Consider the following 18667-nt stretch of genomic DNA (forward strand, 5'->3'; position numbering starts at 1 on the left):
AACATAGGCCTCCCTGATGCAAGAGCATCATTCTAGCCACTAAATACCAGTCAGGCCTTCAACAAGGGGCAGCGGTGGACACAGGTTGAGGCCTTGGATTTGCTAGTAGCTATTGACGTAGGTGTGATATCACACATATCCAATGAGCAAGTGCAACTTTTAGAAGTTTAAAAAACTTAGATGGTGAAGTAAAGATAGCCTGAAGAGAAGCATCAGGGAGAGTTGGGGAAGGAAGGAAATGAGCAGATGGGGAGCAGGACTGCTGCCAGGCGAACCCTGGCTTGACTTTTATTGTTCAGGGGTCATCACAGATGAAATAACCAGAAAGGGGAAAATAATGTAAGTTGAACAAATTGGAGATTGGTTGGGAAAACAGATCTTTGCCTGGCATGTTCCAGCACTGCCCCTGCCCACCCTTCCCCTCCTGATCATGGATGTTCCACTTCTCATTTCTTCCACTACTCTTCCTTCACAGGGTCCTGGGTTAGCTTCCAAATGCTCAATCCACATAGAGAAGTGCAGGGGAGGGGGAGGGAAGCAAGAATTAATAACCCAAGCAAGGAACTCTAGCAAGTGTGCAGACTAGGAATAGGGGCAAACTGAGCTTTTATAGTCACATGTGTGACTATGCTTGGCAAGGTATAGTCACTTCAAAACGAGATATCTGCATTAGGCAGCACAAATTTCAGTTGTACCTTTGATTTTGAACAGCTTAGTTCTCAAACGTTTTGGCTCCCAAGCGTCGCAAACCCGTAAGTGACTGTTCTGGTTTGCAAACTATTTTTGGAAGCCAAATGTCCGACGGGGCTTCTGATTGGCTGCAGGAGCTTCCTGCAGCCAATCAGAAACCGTGTTTGGGTTTCCGAACATTTTGGAAGTCGAGCAGACTTCCAGAACAGATTCCATTCAGCTTCCAAGGTGTGACTGTACTGACTCCGGCTGCCAGGCTCCTCTTGGTATTCCTGCAGCTTCAAACACTCCTGCATGAACAGGCTCCATGGTCTTTAAATAAACAGTGGGATCATCAGAGTAAAAGCAAATCCCACTTTTGCAAAGTGATCTTCCTATCAGTGTCTTCAGGGTGGACTTTGGTCTTTCAAATTTCAGTGGTGCCCGTGCAAGGCCAAAACTCAGTGCCCCCTGCCCTTCACCTTCTGTTCTGCTCCATTCACTACATCATAGTTGTGATGTCCTGCTGTTCTCCTTAGGCTCGGCATCCAGAGGGGCAGAACCAGTCGCGCTGCCCTGAATCCACTCCCGGTGTCTTGTCAGCATGCATTAAAACATATTCCTGGATTCTTAGAATCACTGACTCAAAGAATTGTAGAGTTGGATGGGATCACAAGGGTAATCTAGTCCAAACCCCTGTGAAGCAGGAATTTTTTTGCCCAACATGGGTCTTGAACTCACAATCCTCATGCTCTACCAATTGAGCTATCTGTGTGGTGAAGAAACAGCACCTACACAGTTTGGCTTTCAATCACTCTCACTGATTTTTATGGACAAAATTGGCTTGCCATTTCAGACAGTTAGAAGTGCAAAAGCTGCGTTGGAGTGTTGAGGGACACTCAACCAGTATAGCTCACACTTCATTTGTGTCCTAAAGCGCACTCTTCCTGCAAGGGGGAAAAAAGTGTTTCAGTTGGGGGCAATCCAGTGATAGTTAACTTGCTTACCAACCATCCTTGACACAGGGACTCCACACTGTGTGTGTGTGTCCATGCGCACACTGTGACTTTGTGAGCAAGAGTATACGCTGCACTTCCCTACGGATCTCTCCCATACACAGGCTCTCCCTCTAAATACATGGCCAACACATTCATTGCTCCATTGTTGTTGTTTAGTCGTTTAGTCGTGTCCGACTCTTCGTGACCCCATGGACCAGAGAACGCCAGGCACCTCTGTCCTCCACTGCCTCCCGCAGTTTGGTCAAACTCATGCTGGTAACCTCGAAAACACTATCCAACCATCTCGTCCTCTGTCGCCCCCTTCTCCTCGTGCCCTCCATCTTTCCCAACATCAGGGTCTTCTCCAGGGAGTCTTCTCTTCTCATGAGAAGTACTGGAGCCTCAGCTTCACAATCTGTCCTTCCAGTGAGCACTCAGGGTTGATGCACTTCCCTAAGGATATCTCCCATACACAGGCACTCCCTCTAAATACATGGCCAACACATTCATTGCTCCATTAATACCACTCAAATAGGCTAGTCCCTGTGTGAGAGCATGGTCCAAAATATTGGCTTAATATAGGCTCAGAAAAGTCATGGCTAACAGTCTCTCTGCAAAGAAAATATCTATACAACTAGCGATGAGACCATTTCCCTGAGCCATCCTTGGAAAACCAGAATAGTATACACAAAAGGGGAGCAAAATCTCAGGAGAGTTTGTAAAGGAAACAGGTGTGTGGCCCTTAAAAGGAGTCTGGAAATGTATTTGAGAAAAGACAGGAGGGGAGGAGACTTCCTGGGTTATGAGAGGTTTTTACAGTTGCTACTGAGACAGAGCAGTGGCGAGAATAAGGGATTCAGCACTGGCCGCTGCAGTAGCCAGACATTTTGGACGGGTTCCAAGAAAAAAGGATCAGAAGGACGCAGGGGCTTGGTGGGACTGACTTAAAAGGCAAGAATGGGAATGTGCACAATGCATCTGGAACAATGGCTGAAGGGCCGAAAGGTTGCGTGGGTTGGGGGAGGGTGGCTGGATGCATGCGCCTTCTGAGTGAAAATGCCACAGAAGCAGGGGAAGTGCAGAAGGGAGAGGCCTGGGCTGGATATGACATGGAGAGGAAAAATAGAAGCTCAGTCACAGGAAGACCTAGCTGAACAATGAAACCCAGGAGGCAGCGGAGGCAACGCCACCCCACAGGAAAGGCAGGGTGGGGTGGGGAGTGACAGCACCCCTCCAGCGCAAGGAATGTTAAACATGATTGTTGCAGAACACTGGCCCAAGACTGAAGCCTCGTTATACCAAATTCGTAATAAATAGAGCCTCTCTGTCCAAAGAACCAAGACAAAGAGTAACAAAGTACACTCTCCAATCAGCCCAAGGGACCAGGGGCCACTGGGAGTCTGCACCCCTTGCCTCCCACAAAGAACAGAACAGCAATGGGGTGTGTTAAAGAGCAATAAAACTTGGGGTACCCCTGCAAAAGGGGTTTACATAAACCCCACGTTTCCCAGACTACATTCCCAAAGGCATCATAAAAACATCGTGTCAGGGAAAGAAGTGTTGGTGGCAGGTAGAAATCTGAGCCTCAGACATACCGCTGTCACTCAAGGCAGTGATTAAGCATCTGTCTTTAATCTCCCAAAGAAAGCATTTTCATTTGTTATTTTTAATCAGCGCCCTATATTCAATATCTATGATTTTAGGTAGCAGGGCAGGAAAAGAGCCTTCTCTGCCGAAAACCTTGAAGAGTCACAGCCAACCCAAGTAGACAAAACTGGCCTAGACGGACCATTCAACAACATACGGCAGCTTCACTCATTCAGCACTGGGGACACCAGAAAATTGCAGCTCTCTGGGACTTCTCTAACCACATTTTATTCCTCTCCAGCTCTGCTGTTATTCTATGAAACAGTTTAACTGTCCATAAGAACATGCTTTTTTGTGCTCGTTTCCTAATAATCTTTGCATCAATATTATAACACTATAACAACCACCACCAGACCTAAAACAATATAACAGCCACCATCATAGTATTATTGTCCTTTCAATATAAACTCCTTTCTGGTAGCCACACAAGATCTTGTGCTAGAATCTCTGGAGCAACTTGGCCTTGATTTACCATTATCCTGAGCTATTCTATTCTCTCTTGGGTGTAGACATCCTCTCTTTTGTGATTCCACATACATGCCACCCACTCTGAAGCTTGATAGAAATGATAAGGCTCTGATGTTGACAAGTCTTTTTTCTTTTATACCAAGCAGGGTCTATGCTAAGGGATGGCACACAGCCAGGTGAAATCCATCACACTACTTTCAGAGTTTATCTCTGAATAGCATATGCATACTTGATTGGAGCCAACTTGGTAAGAACAGTAATTAAGTAGCTTTTCACATTAACAGGGCAGTGGTGTGTTTTTTGGGTACAATCCATAGTTATTTGTTTTTTCATTTGCTGCACAGACTCTTCTCAAGGCTGTAAACTAGTTGTACGGTTACAGGCAACTCCCCATTTATGTGGTGGTGATATTCCAAGGCACCGCGAGTTTAAGTGAAATTGTGTATATTAGGGTTGCCATATTTTAAACAGCTGGCATGGGCTGCCATATGTCCGGATTTTCCTGGACATGTGGCTGATTTCCGCCTGGACACTGCTAGAGACAGCTGTATTCCGGATATGTCTGGGAAATCCTGTACGCATGGCAACCGTAAGGCCTGCAAACACCACAATCACTCTTCCAAACCTCCTTGCTCAAACCTCAACTCTCCACAGGCCTCAAAGGTCAGTGCAAGGGCTCCTGGGATTGCTAGGAGCAGTTTCTGCACCATTATTTCCCGTGTTCACCCTCTTTTAGGACCATTTGTGTCCCTTTTCATGTCACTTCCGGGTTTGCGGTGATGCGTGTGTGTGCAGTCGCACGTGCCTCAAACAGATAGGTAGCCGTGTTGGTCTGCCATAGTCAAAACAAAAAAAATTCCTTCCAGTAGCACCTTAAAGACCAACTAAGTCAGTTCTTGGTATGAGCTTTCGTGTGCATGCACACTTCTTCAGATACACTCAAACGTGCCTCAAACGTGCCTCAAACGTGTGTGAATGTGGAGCTGTTTGCACTGCATTTTCACTCAAACCGATAATATCTTTACTTGGGAAAGCATCATACTTCTTCCAAAAGAAAATCTGGTCCTCTGGTTATGTAGCACGTGATTGCTTGACCCATCACAATTATGTAACATTTGCTGCTGAAAATTTTAAAAAATTATGCTCACAGAGATAGGAGGGCAAGGCAAAGAATAGTTTAACAATAACAAGTCCATTTGTCTAGAGTGTTCCCCTGAACCACTCCCTCTGTACAACAACTCCGCTTACACTTAGGTTCCTGTCATATATCATAATTACAAAACCATGCCATCTATTGTTTGGTTTTTGGAAGGAACAACACGGCTCAAGCACATTATTGTACGATTTTGTGAGTGTGTTTTGGTGTCTTTTTATTTTAAGTGTTGCGACTCATTGAAGGCAGAAGGACCATTCTCCCTCCTCTCTTTCTGTCAGAGCCTGTTACAACCAGAAGCAGGATTATAATTGGAAAGCATTCTCTACTGGGGGTGGGGGTGGCTAGATGCCAAATGAAGACTGACACAATCCAGGTTCCAATTCCCACCCATTCCTGAAGCTTAGTAGATGACCTAGTGCCAGCTGCTTTTTCCCAGCCTAACCAACGACACAGTGTTGTTGCCATGCCCTCAAACACATTGGGGCAAAAAACCAAGGTGCTGTCTTCCAAGACCATGCTCCCGTGCGAGATCCTCCCCCCTAATAATAATAATAATAATAATAATAATAATAATTTATTTATACCCCGCCCATCTGGCTGGGTTTCCCCTGTGGCAAGATTGCAGTACCTCAAATAGCTGCTGTGCTCTTGCACGAAAAGAAAACAGGATGTCCTGGTTTTCCCGGGACAGTAGATGGGTATTTTGTTGGAAGGATAAAATTAGGTAGAGGGTGAAACCAGACACGGAGGGGGAAACTTGCAAGCCACATTCAGCCCCTAATGGAAGAGTGGGATTAAAAATGTAATAAAATAAATACATGGACGGCGTGGAGCTCTACCCCAATATGTTTCTGTTGATGGGATTTACTTTTATTCAGGATTACTGCACATTTTGTGTCCAAAAATATTTTTCCTTTAATTCAAATTGGATAGCCGAGTATGTGTACATGCAAACACTGCACTCAGTTGCTGGAGTAATCTGGAGTTACTGCTTTGCAAGCATATTAATGCAGTCCAGTCCTAATCCTGTGGCCTACGGAGGCCAGAGATGGGGCTATGCAGCATGTGGGTGGATGGGTCAGCTTAATTTCAAGGAAGCAGAGTAAATGGACTTCTGCTCCCTTTTAACCCTGTCCTAACTACTATCTCTTTAGCCATGATTCCCACATTATATCTAATGCTGCATACATCATATCTCAGCATTAAGTGCCCCATACATTATACTCAAAACACAGGGCAATCAAATTCTAGGGAACACTGAGAGTGGCAAGGGCTGAGAGATGTCATTGGGGCAATAGGTTTCACAGCAATGAATTATTTTTCTGACACCCCCCCCCCCCAGCAGCTTCAGATTTGTCTCCAAGTGACCCTTTCATCAGTGCCATTTATCTGATCCAGTGATGACTCTACACCAGCTGGTCTCAGTTCAGAGCAAATCATCTGCCCTTCTTTGTTACTCTCCAGGCTCAAAATGTGACCTTGCACTGCAGAGGCAACATATTTCAGAGCCCAATTAGCCACTTCCTCTGATCTCACAGCATAGCATGTGCCCTTTGGGACTGAATAACCTTTTGTCACCAGGAAAGACCAAAAGTGCATCATCGCTGAAGTGAGGGTTGGGGGATAGGCAGAAAGGGAGAGAAGGGAGGTTTTCACTCTTCAAAGCAGGAGACCTGCCAAATCTTTCCCATCTCTCTAGACCCCAGCTAAGGGGGAGAGATTTTGAAATTTATTTAATGGTTCCTGGAATGCCTTGCCCTTTCACCTTGGCAAGCCCTGCAGCGGCCTTTTGAGTGTTTAAAAGGCCTTGGGGGTAAAGACAGCTACAAACTTCAGGAATCTAATGCCAATAAGCCTTTGTTTAATTACTGAAGCAAAGAAAGCATTTTGGGATGAGTGTGAAGAATTCCTTCCATATCCAAACTGATATATGTCACATTATTTATGCTGGGCTAATGCTAGAACTGCCACGACTAAAAATAAAATCTATTTGACTTTGCATTGTGTCATTATGTCTTAAGGAAGAGGTTCCCAATTAGGGGAACCACTAATTGCGGGGTGCTCGGCCCCATCCTGTACCTCCCTCCCAACTAAATTTTTGCCGTTTTTGGCATATTAGGGGCTAACTACATTTTGTTCTAAAAACTGCTTTGCAGAGGTTTAACCAGAGAGTTATCAACATTTTCAAAAGTAGGGGGCCGGGGCTTAGGTTTTGAAAACAGGGGGTCCTCAGTAATTAGCTAACTGGGAACCACTGTCTTAAAGGAAATGAGCCAAGCAAGTTGCAAGTCAGTGTTTTACCTGAGCTTCTGCCTCTGAAACCCTAGGATGGATAAGACCTATCCAGCCAACCTATATACAGTATAAGAAAAGAATCATACCCCTAAGGCTCATAAGAGTGAAAGCACCTTCATTGGAAGGCAGTGCATTGTGGAGAACTATTTACTGAGGAGATTAACACAATGAATCTGAAATTTTACACACTAAAGGTATCAGTCTGATCCTATAGTTGTAACTGAAATGTACTGGTGCTGACCTGGCTTGGGAAATAGGTTGGTTTGGGCTAAATAGCAACAGGCTTCTGTTTACACAGCTGCATGAACATCAAGTATACATAATCTGAAGGAGAGATGAGCATCTTCAAAGAAAATGTATATAATTCAAACATTATCAGCTACAAGAACACAAACGGAATAGAGCTGTCACTTGATTAAAGAAATCTTATTCAAGCAGGAGTTTTAACCCCTCAATTAAATCTGCATATATTTACATATAAATAGTTCTGAAGAAAGAAGCACCCTTTGTTTTTAGATAATGCATTTATATGTCCCAGCAGGCACGTGAAAGGAATTCCTCTTAAAAGTGTTTTGTCACCCATGGACTTGTAAATGGTGCATTAAGTTATATACTTTTAAATAACAACCAGGGTCACCTTTTCAACTGATCAAAAGAAATTAAGATAAACATTGCATCTCTATAGAGAAGGGATGTCCAACCAGCGATCTACAGGTTGGTTGAGGGATGTCCCTGGTCACCTCCGCCCCCCAAAAGCTCAACAACTCTGGTCAATCCAATGGGTAGATCACTGCCAGTTTCTTTATATTCTTTATGTGTTGGTCTGATGCAGTCGAAATATATAAAAAAATCGTCCAGTAGCACCTTAGAGATCAACTAAGTTTATTCTTGGTATAAGCTTTTGTGTGCATGCACACTTCTTCAGATAGGTTTTTTTTATAGTGGGAGTAGATTGCAGTCTCTTGGAAATTGGACGTGCCTGCTATAGAGGAAACCCGTTTGGTGCAGTGGCTATTGTGGTGGACTGGGTCATGAGAGACCAGGGTTCAAATCCCCTCTTAGCCATGAAGCTCCCTGGTTTACTTTGGACCAGTCACTGTCTTTCAGCCTAACCTACCTTACAGGGTCGTTGTGAGGATATAATAGGAAGGGGGGACGGACGGATAATAAATGCCACTTTAACAGCTTGGAGGAAAGATGAGTCACTAATGTATTAGTATTGGTGCTGATAGAGGAGTGCTGTTAAGCTTAAAAGGTAAAGGTAAAGGTACCCCTGCCCGTACGGGCCAGTCTTGCCAGACTCTGGGGTTGTGCGCCCATCTCACTCAAGAGGCCAGGGGCCAGTGCTGTCCGGAGACACTTCCGGGTCACGTGGCCAGCGTGACATCGCTGCTCTGGCGAGCCAGAGCCGCACACGGAAACGCCGTTTACCTTCCCGCTGGTAAGCGGTCCCTATTTATCTACTTGCACCCGACGGTGCTTTTGAACTGCTAGGTTGGCAAGCGCTGGGACCGAGCAGCAGGAGCGCACCCCGCCGCAGGGATTCGAACCGCCGACCTTTCGATCGGCAAGTCCTAGGCGCTGAGGCTTTAACCCACAGCGCCACCTGCGTCCCCGCTGTTAAGCTTACTCATAGTAAATCATAGCAAATGTTTTGAAGTTAGACTGTCCTCTTAAACTGACTTTGCCCAAACGCTGCTTTCTATATTGTCAAGAAACAAGTGCTGTCTGCTTGAAGAAGAATCCTCTTTAAATGTAAACACTTGCACAAAAATATTCAAGTAATGATAATAAAAAGGAGTTCTGACTTTTGTCTCTTTGGCTCACACCAAAATAAGGAACATTTTGCTGGGCTACTGAAACCTAAATAGGCCTCTGGCTAATGATTAATGACACAGCAGAATGGAAGCAACCTCAACAAACCAAGTCGAGGTGCCGGGCAAAAAGCTTTCCATCACTGTTGCAGTAACTTAGAAGGCACTTCAGGTTTTTTTACAAGAGCTCTCTCCTGATCATCACCGCGTTTTGCTCTTGAAAAGAGAGCCCACAACTTGATTATAGAGCTGCCATGGCCACAGCAGCCAGAAACTGATGGGTTTGGTTAGTAGAAGCTGGTCATATTACACAATTCCAAGGAAACCTCTCAGCAGAGGGTGAAATACCACAGGACACAGCAAAGTTGGAACAAATCGCTCATTGTCTAGGCTAAATGGGGGCCAAGCCACAATCCTCACTGCTTCCCATAACCCAGAAATTAAACTAAAAATCCTAACAGCGGCCAGGGCTGTTTGAAGTGGGAAGGGGACACTCAAAGCAGCTGAAGACTGCCCCCTTATGGGCAGCAGCAGCATTTGAGCATAACACGCTGCCATTTCAAATGTTTAATTTTTCATGCTTGCAGACACTTTCACAAATCATCTCCCCGAAGGGATTTATTAAAAGCACAGACATCCCATAAGCATGGAAACTGCACAAATCCTTGTGCAGTTGATGGGTGACAAATGAATACGCAGCTGCTTTTCTGTATGTACTTGGAATAGGCAAGTGCATTTGCCACACATGATGAACTATATGGAAGATTCAGTTTCCTATACTGTACGGAGTTCACATTCCCAGAGGAAGTGTCTCATAAAACAGATTGGCATACTAGCTTGTAAGTGTATCCATCTGTCGGACTGACATTACGAAGATGAACCATAGGAAAAAACACACAATACTGGAAGCAGTTCTAAGTTAGCATGCTGCTTATGGTCATAATGTGATACCAAGTCTAAGGAACCCTTACTGGAATAGGTCAGATGCTGCTCTAGGAACCCTAATGATTAAGGTGTGAGATACAATAGAAAGAGAGTTTGGAATTACCGTACATTCCTATTTGTCAAGATCCAGGAATATGTGTGGTTTCATTGTGTGAAAGCAACTTGTGGATGGAAATTTACCATATGAATGGCCAAAGGGTACCCTGGTCCACAGGCTTGCATTTAATGTAGCATTCAAGTCACAATTTATTACTTCTGGCCTTTCAGAATTTTAGTTAATCATTAGCCCCGGCTTGGTTAGTTTCAAGATATCGAACTGCTACCCTCTGGTTCATTTATAGGAGCAGCTTTGACAGACAGATGCTCTGTAGGTGTCTCCAGATTTAGCATAGTAGCTTTTTTTATCTTCTGTGATGTGATCAGTCATAGGAATTAAATAATTCAGCATAAATACTTATCAGTGCAAAAACAAAAGAAGTGGCAGAGTCTACACTGCTGCAGGTTATCAGATATATTACGCTTCCTGGCCTGAGAACACAGCAGTTCCAATTACCCACTACCCTCACAGCTAAAAACATGAACATCTGACGAATTGCAGGTCTTAACTTTCATTGTCAATGTTAACTTCTACCCCTATCTCTTAGGCTCTTAGTAGGTACCTAAAATATTTGTGTGTGTATCAAACATCCATTCCTCATAGTTTTAACATGACTCATTATTTTTCCCTTCCCATTTCAAAACCACAATTTCAGAGTACATAGTTGAAACCCTTATTTAAAATTGTTAAGGCCTTTTGTTTAAGTACTGATGAATTTATATCTAGCTGTATTTCAGCATTTCATGGTTTTCAATTTCAGTATGTCTACAGAGATATTTAGTGCCATTTTATGGATGTTATGGGCCCATCATTGATATAATAGTATTTATTGATTTTCACCATACCTACTCTAATTCAGATTCTAATGGTACAAACTATTGTACACTACCATGAATAAAGTTTTGAATTTGTCCACATATTACAATTCCAATCTTGAAACCAGATAATCTCTTTGAATTCCATCAAAAATAAGATTGCCTCCATATTTCAACAGATCATATTGATTATATTGCATATACTGTGTGCCTAAGAACTTCCAGAAGGGTATTTGCCTGTTGCAACAGACACAAAGAATCCTGTGGCATCTTAAAGACTAACAAATTTATTGTGACATAAGCTTTTGTAGACTACTAGACTCTAATCTACATACTTGTCACATAACTCTTTTTTACTGTATGCCTACCATTACATCCTACAGACAAGTTTGGATCAAATAGACAGATATATCTATGAACTGTTTAGGTTGACAAGTTTATTTTGTTTATTTTGGGTGGTGGGACTCAATTTTCTGCAAACCACTGAGAGCAACTGCAGACTGCAGCAATCAACAAGTGATAGCCAAGGTTTGTGAATGGACTTCAATTAATCAATGTTTTGGTATAATCAGTTGATAATAATTACTTATGCAATGGCAGCACAGTTGTGTAAAGCTTGATAAGGAGATAAGCTTAAATTTGCAGAGATGCTGTAGGAGGACTACTAAGCTACAGCTGGCTGCTCTATTTACAAACTGAGTTCTAAGCATAACTCAATGGCTTGAACTTAACCTCCCAAACAGTCAAGAGGCAATGTTAGAAAAATCAGTTCATAGTCTGAAATGCATTAAGGCCACAAGCCACAAACCTAACCATTTAAGAATGCTGGTTTTCAGAAAAATAAGGTCAAGCATTAGGCAAGATTAGCAGGGTGCCTTAAGGTAGCTTGCTTAGCAGAGCAGCACAAAGACAGAAGAGATTTACTTTCATTTAGAATCAACAGGGCCTACCAGTCCCTTCATTTTAGCGGGTGATGATCTGCTACCAATTGACCACCAGAAACAGAAAATAAAGTTCTGGGACTTACAAATAATTTTATTGAAATTTAACAAAATTCAACAAATGCACTTCAAGGCAGAGAAACAAACCATAAATATTTTACACATTTGCCTTCAGGGTTCCTATCCGTATGCTATAGGAGCAGGAAGTGTAGTGCTAGTGGGTTCGGGTCTTCTACACAACCACATATGCACAGAAGAGTAATAAAAAAGGAAATAGAACTTTTTGCTTGTTCCAACAATAGTGATAATATATATATTTTATTTACACCAACTTTCACATTATCAGCATCCTGTATAAAGCCGTCTTCCCCGAGCCTGACAACAGCTGCCACTCTCAAGAGAAATGGGGCTGCCAGAAAGCACAATGAGAGGGACAGTATCGGTAGGATTATAAAATTCAGGAAGTCTTAACTGCACAGCTACAGTCTCAGTGGGCAAGTCAGCCTTTTAGAGAAATGGATTGAAAGCAGCTGCCGGTAGCTCCAGGGAGTCTGCTACATCATAGGAGAAATTTCAAGCTAGGCAGAAAGGAAGCTTTCTCTGGGTACGGGCTCCATTTAGGTTCCAGTAGGAGGGAGGTCCCCAGCAGGATGGATATAAGCACTAGAAGTGATGGGGGAAATGAAAGCCAACATTGCACAGTTCTTTTCTGACCACAGGGTATTTGCTTGCTCAAAACCAAGACAGCTAATGAAATAACATAAATTGGGTATTTTAGGAAATTGCAAACGGTGTCACCACCGAGCCTTTCACTCCCAGTATCTCTCATGACTATCAAGTCCCATGTAACAGAGAAAACTCTCTAGTGTGAATAGGCAACAAACAACCCTCACATGCAGCAAAGTGCTTCTTCTTGAACTAGCTGTGGGGCAAAACTTCTAAACGGCAGGCTTGATATCTGTTGTCAACTATATTGTTCAAGAATAAGGAAGTCTCCTCCCACTGATTTCAGCCTGCAACTCGTTAAGCACAATAATGCAGAGACAGAGCTTTGCTTTCCAATGAGTGTTGCAAACACACCTCCACCCCCGGGATGCTCTTGTTTTGGTAGTGGACACTCCCTTCCCCAATGAAGGATAAAGATGCCAGCTTCCCATCATTACCCAAACGAGATTCAACTGAAAGATAAGTGACACATGAAGATGGAGGATGGAAATATGACACGGGGCCAATGCCAATAGTTTATGCTCTTACCCTTTTATGGTTAACTGTATAGTTCTACACCTGTATAGTAATAGACAAGTTCTGCATGGAAGAGCAGCTGCAGCTCAGGAAGCCACCGTGCACTAAGGAACAATCCTAACATACAACCCTCGACATACAGTTGAAAGGGTGACAGCGAGAAGAGCTTAGGGCCCCGGACTTCCGGTTCCGGACGCTGACAGTGAGGGAGCGCAGAAAGCTCCGTCTCGGCTTTCTGTGCGTTGTAGAGATTGGGGGAACGCGCAAAGGCTCAGCGCACCCCCGAAACTCCAAGGGGGGGACCCTTGGGGGATAAGGCTTCGGCAGCGTGGGAGTGGCTCCTTCGTTTCCTCTAGACCGTCTGGACGCGAGGGTGAAGGGACCGCGAGCGCAAACGAGGAAACACCGACTCTACAGCGCGATGCCTCGAGCTTCCGCTGGGTACGCGACGAGCCTCCTTAAAGTTTGAATGGGAGCCTCAGCGTTCGGCGGTTTTGTTTTAGCGCTTGATAAGCGTTATTTTTGGTGAGAACTTTGATTTAAAGCTGAGGGTTACCTGGATGCTTAAGGATTATATTGCGGAGTCCACTTAGTGGTGGAGTTAAGATGGCGCAGATGAGAAGTCGTAAGAATGAGGAAGTTTTTGTTTACCAATCTGACTGAGTGAGTTTGGACTGAGTTAGAACTGAGAACTCACGATAAACTCGTTGAGGGGACTGTAAAGATCTTGTTTTAGCCATAATTAACAATAAGGTCGCTAGCAGGGTTTATTTTATTACTGTTGTTTAACCAAGTTAAAACGGACCCTGCCCGCAGGGTTTTCGACGCCTATGCTTGTGTTTATGCCGCCCACCCCATTTTTGTGTTTTTTACGCTACTTCCTTGAGACGATCTGAGGCGTTCGCAGTTCTCCCCCTCTTACCCTGCCCGGGAATAAAGGCTATAAGTGGAGAGGATTGGCTGGAGGAGGCGGAAAGAGGAGCTGCAAGGGGAGAAGGAGAGAAGATTGGCGTGGAAAACTTCATGTTGCAAGGACTGTAAGGACTCTAAGGTTCGACTAAGGACTAAGGACGGAGGGATATAGCGGGGGCTTCCCAACTACCCTTACACGTCTCCATGGACTTTTGTGAGTGAACTATTGAACTATTGAACGGAGTCTACTGGCGAGATTACTGGAGGGCTGATTTGGACTATACAGGACAATACCCCATTTGGACTATACACGACAATACCCCATTAAGGTCTGATCCGGGATCAATGATACTCTCCAGCACCACTATTTTGGTTTGATTTTGGCTTGAGGAGGGGAAAGTGTGTGAGAGTCCCTCAGGATCCAGGGTAAAATTAATCGGTGCTCCTCCTCTGGAACCCTTCTCAGGGATTACCTGGGGACGACCAAATTTTTTTTTTTTTTTTTTTCCTTTTTCTTTTTAAGATCAGGGGCCTGGGGAGGGGGGAGAAGTCTGTGAAACCCGAGAATCAGCTGAGGGAGAGAGTTAGTAAGGATGTGGAAGGACGGGAGAGAAGTGAAAAGAGGAGGTGGCACTCCAGGGGATAGGAAATCATCCCGCCAGGAAGAAATTAAAGACTTAGATAACTTATGGGCAAGAATAAAGGAGGAATTTAAGCAAAATGAGTTATATATGGAAAACAAACTGGGAGAAGTGCAGGAGATGATTGATAAGAAGATCGAAGGTGTGGTTGGAGAACTCTCAACCAAGATTCAAGAGTTATCTGCTAAATCCAAAATAGTTGAGGAATCTAACAAAAGATTGCAGAAAGAGGTGAGAGAACAGAAAAAGGACTCGGTTAGGATGAAAGAGGAGCTAAGAGAAATAAATATATCACAAGATAAGATTTGGGACAACCTGGCCATGGCAGAAATGCGACAAAAACAGCTCCACCTCAAATTTAGGGGGGTAGCCGAGGAAAGAAATGAGGATATCAAAGGGAAAATGATTAAGGAACTATCCAGGTGGTTGGGTTTAAAAGAGGAAGAGGTGGCCCTGGCGGTAGAGAATATATTTAGACTGACAAAACCCCCACACTTAAAAGTTAATAGATTCCTGGGGGATTGCTTAGTGATCCTTAACTCATTGGAGATGAAAAATCTGATTTTAAGAACGAGCTACCATAATAAATTAAGAATTGACGGCAGGCCTATTGTTATTTACAAAGAAATACCAGTTAGGCTGTTACGTAAAAGAGAAGGGTATAAACGACTGGTGGCAGTCTTGAAGAGGAATGGTATCCAATTTAGATGGGAATTCCCAGAGGGGATCACCTTTTTCTACAAAGATAAAAAATTTAGATTGATGGATTTACAGGAGGTGGAGAAGTTTATGAGAAGGTATGAGAAAGATCTTGGGAAGGTAGAGAACAGAATGAGGGTGAGAGAGGTCGGAGAGGAGGAAGAGAGAGAGAGAGGTCAGGAGAGAGGGCTGGGGAAAGAGGAGAAGGGGGAAGAATCAGGAGAAGATGAAGATGAGGCCGTGGTGGGAGAAGAGGCGGCAGGAGAGGAGGAGTCTCCAGGAAACAAAGGCGCCAGCTTATAATTTGTGAGCTTGACCAGAGGGTTTTTAACAGTTAAAGGTAGATTATAGCTGACACATTAAAATTTTTGTCTTGGAATGTGAATGGGCTGAATGAAAAGGTTAAGAGGAATAAAATTGAGAAAGCTTTGAAAAATAAGAAATATGATGTGATTTGTTTTCAGGAAACCCATATTGCTAAGAAGCATAAACATATTCTGGTGAATAAAAGATTGGGAGTAGAATTTGTTAACTCGGAGATAAATAAGAAAAAAGGGGTGGTGATATATGTTAAAGAAAAGTGGGCCCCAGTATTAATTTGTAAAGATGATGAAGGAAGAATATTGGGAATTCAATTAAATTATCGGGGGGAAAAGATTAACGTTGTAACGGTTTATGCACCGAACACAAATAGAATGGAGTTTTTTGAGAAATTAGAACGTATCTTATTAGAATTGGAAGATCATAAATTAATTTTGTTGGGGGACATGAACGGGGTACCGGTACCAGAAATGGATAGAAGCGAAAAGAAGGGGAGGTCAGACCGAGGGAAACTTCCGAAATCTTTTAGTGATATGGTAGAGAATTTAGCATTAATTGATATATGGAGGTATAAAAACCCGAATAGTAAGCAGTTTACCCATTACTCTGAGCCCCACAAGAGCTGGGGCAGAATTGATCAGATCTGGGCATCAACCGCAATTTCGTTGAATGCAATAAAATGTGAAATTCAACCTAGGACCCTTTCAGATCACTGCCCCTTGGCCTTGGAAATAAAAAATGTAGTAAAAGGACAGTATAGGTGGAGGATGAATGATCATTTATTTGAAATTGACGAGGTAACGGAGAAGGCTAAAAGTACCCTGAAAGATTATTTTGACTTAAATTTGAACGGAGACACCCCTATAGATATAGCTTGGGACGCTGGGAAGGCGGTCCTAAGGGGCTTTTTAATACAACAAAATAGCTATAGAAGGAAACTCAGGGAACAAAAGAAAGAACAAATCCTCACCCAATTAAGAGACTGTGAGAGGAAATTAATTACAAATCCGGGAGATGAAGTGAGTATTCAAGTGTCTAAAGTACTACAGTCTCAATACTCGGCCATATTAAATCAGGAGGTAGAACGGGAAATCAAATATACGAGGCAGAAATATTTTGAGTCGGCAAATAAGATGGGAAAATTATTGGCTTGGCAGTTAAGAAAAAGGAATAAACAAAAGGTGATTAATAAGCTCACAACGGAGGATAATACGACCGAAGACCCAGATGAGATAGAAAGAAGGTTTATCCAATATTTCGAGAAGCTGTACGAAAAAGGAGAGGAAGCCAGTATTGAAATAAGAAATTATTTGGACCAAGGTGGGGGTAGATACCTAACAGAAGATGATAGTCTGCAACTTAATAAGAATATTACAATAGAGGAGGTGAAGGAGGCTATTAATAGGATGAAGCCCGGTAAGGCTCCGGGGCCGGACGGCTTGTCATCGAAGTATTATAAAACGTTAGGGGAATATTTAGCGCCGGTGCTTACGGACGTTATCAATAATATCCTTCAAGGAGGAAGGGCCCCTGATTCCTGGAAGGAGGCATTCATTACTTTAATACCAAAAACGGAAAAGGAAAAAGCAGATATAAGAAATTATAGGCCAATCTCATTGCTCAATAGTGACTATAAGATCTTCGCTGATATCATGGCTAATAGATTAAAGAAACATCTAAAGAAATACATTCATAAAGATCAAGCGGGATTTTTACCAAATAGGCAGCAGAAAGATAATGTCCGCCATATATTGAATATAATTGAGTATCTAGATATGAGGACAGACATCCCTGCAGCCCTGATGTTTATTGATGCCGAAAAGGCCTTCGATAATGTTTCGTGGGAATTTTTATTACAATGTATGAAAACAGCGGGAATAGAAGGTCCTTATATGGAAGGCATCAAGGCCATATATTCAGGGCAACGGGCCAGGCTGATTATTAATAGTAATCTATCTAAGCCCTTCCCGATTATGAAGGGGACAAGACAGGGTTGCCCCCTGTCACCCCTGTTATTTATTATGGTTTTGGAGGTTATAGCAAATAAATTGAGGGAAACGTTAAATGTAAGAGGGATAAGAATTGGGCAAAAGGAATTTAAGTTAAAGGCGTACGCCGATGATCTGGTTTTGTCGATAGAGAATCCCCTGGACAGTGCTAGTTGTGCAATAGACCTGTTAGAGGATTTTGGCAAGCTGTCTGGATTTAAACTTAACAGGAAAAAAACTAAAATCTTAACAAAAAATTTGGATGCACAGGCAAAAATTAGGCTGGAGCAAAAGACAGGAATCCAGGTCGTGAATAGGGTAAAATACTTGGGAATCTGGTTATCACCGAAAAATATAAACCTAGTGGAAGATAACTATAATAAGATATGGCAGGAAATTAAGAAGGATTTAGATACTTGGCACAGGCTGAAGTTATCATGGACAGGAAGGATGGCTGCGATAAAGATGTGTGTTCTTCCGAAGTTATTGTTCCTATTTCAGAATATCCCAGTAATTAAGGGTATTACCTGCTTTAAGAGTTGGCAAAAAATCTTGGCTAAGTTTATATGGCAGGGAAAAAGAGCCAGAGTGAAGTTTAAATATCTTACGGACTCGAGAGATAGAGGCGGATTTGCAGTCCCGAATATAAAGCTTTATTATGAGGCAGTCTGCCTTTGTTGGATAAAGGAATGGGCCATTTTGAAGAATGCAGATTTGCTGGATTTAGAGGGCTTCGATATAAGATTTGGTTGGCATGCCTACTTGTGGCAGGAGAAAGGGAAGGTGCACAGGGGCTTTTCCAACCACATTATCAGAGGTCCGCTACTTGAAGTCTGGAATAGATATAAGAACGTGATTGAAAGGGGCACTCCCTGGTGGCTCTCCCCGTCTGACATTGTTAAAATTAAGAAATTAAATATGACAGATGAAAGGTGGACATATGAGGATTTATTAGTTAAATCGGAAGAGGGATGGAAAATTAAGCCTTATGAGGAGTTAAAGGATAAAATTAAGGAGTG

Source organism: Podarcis gaigeae, assembly GCF_964106915.1.
Source record: "Podarcis gaigeae genome assembly, chromosome: 2".
Lineage (NCBI taxonomy): Eukaryota > Metazoa > Chordata > Lepidosauria > Squamata > Lacertidae > Podarcis > Podarcis gaigeae.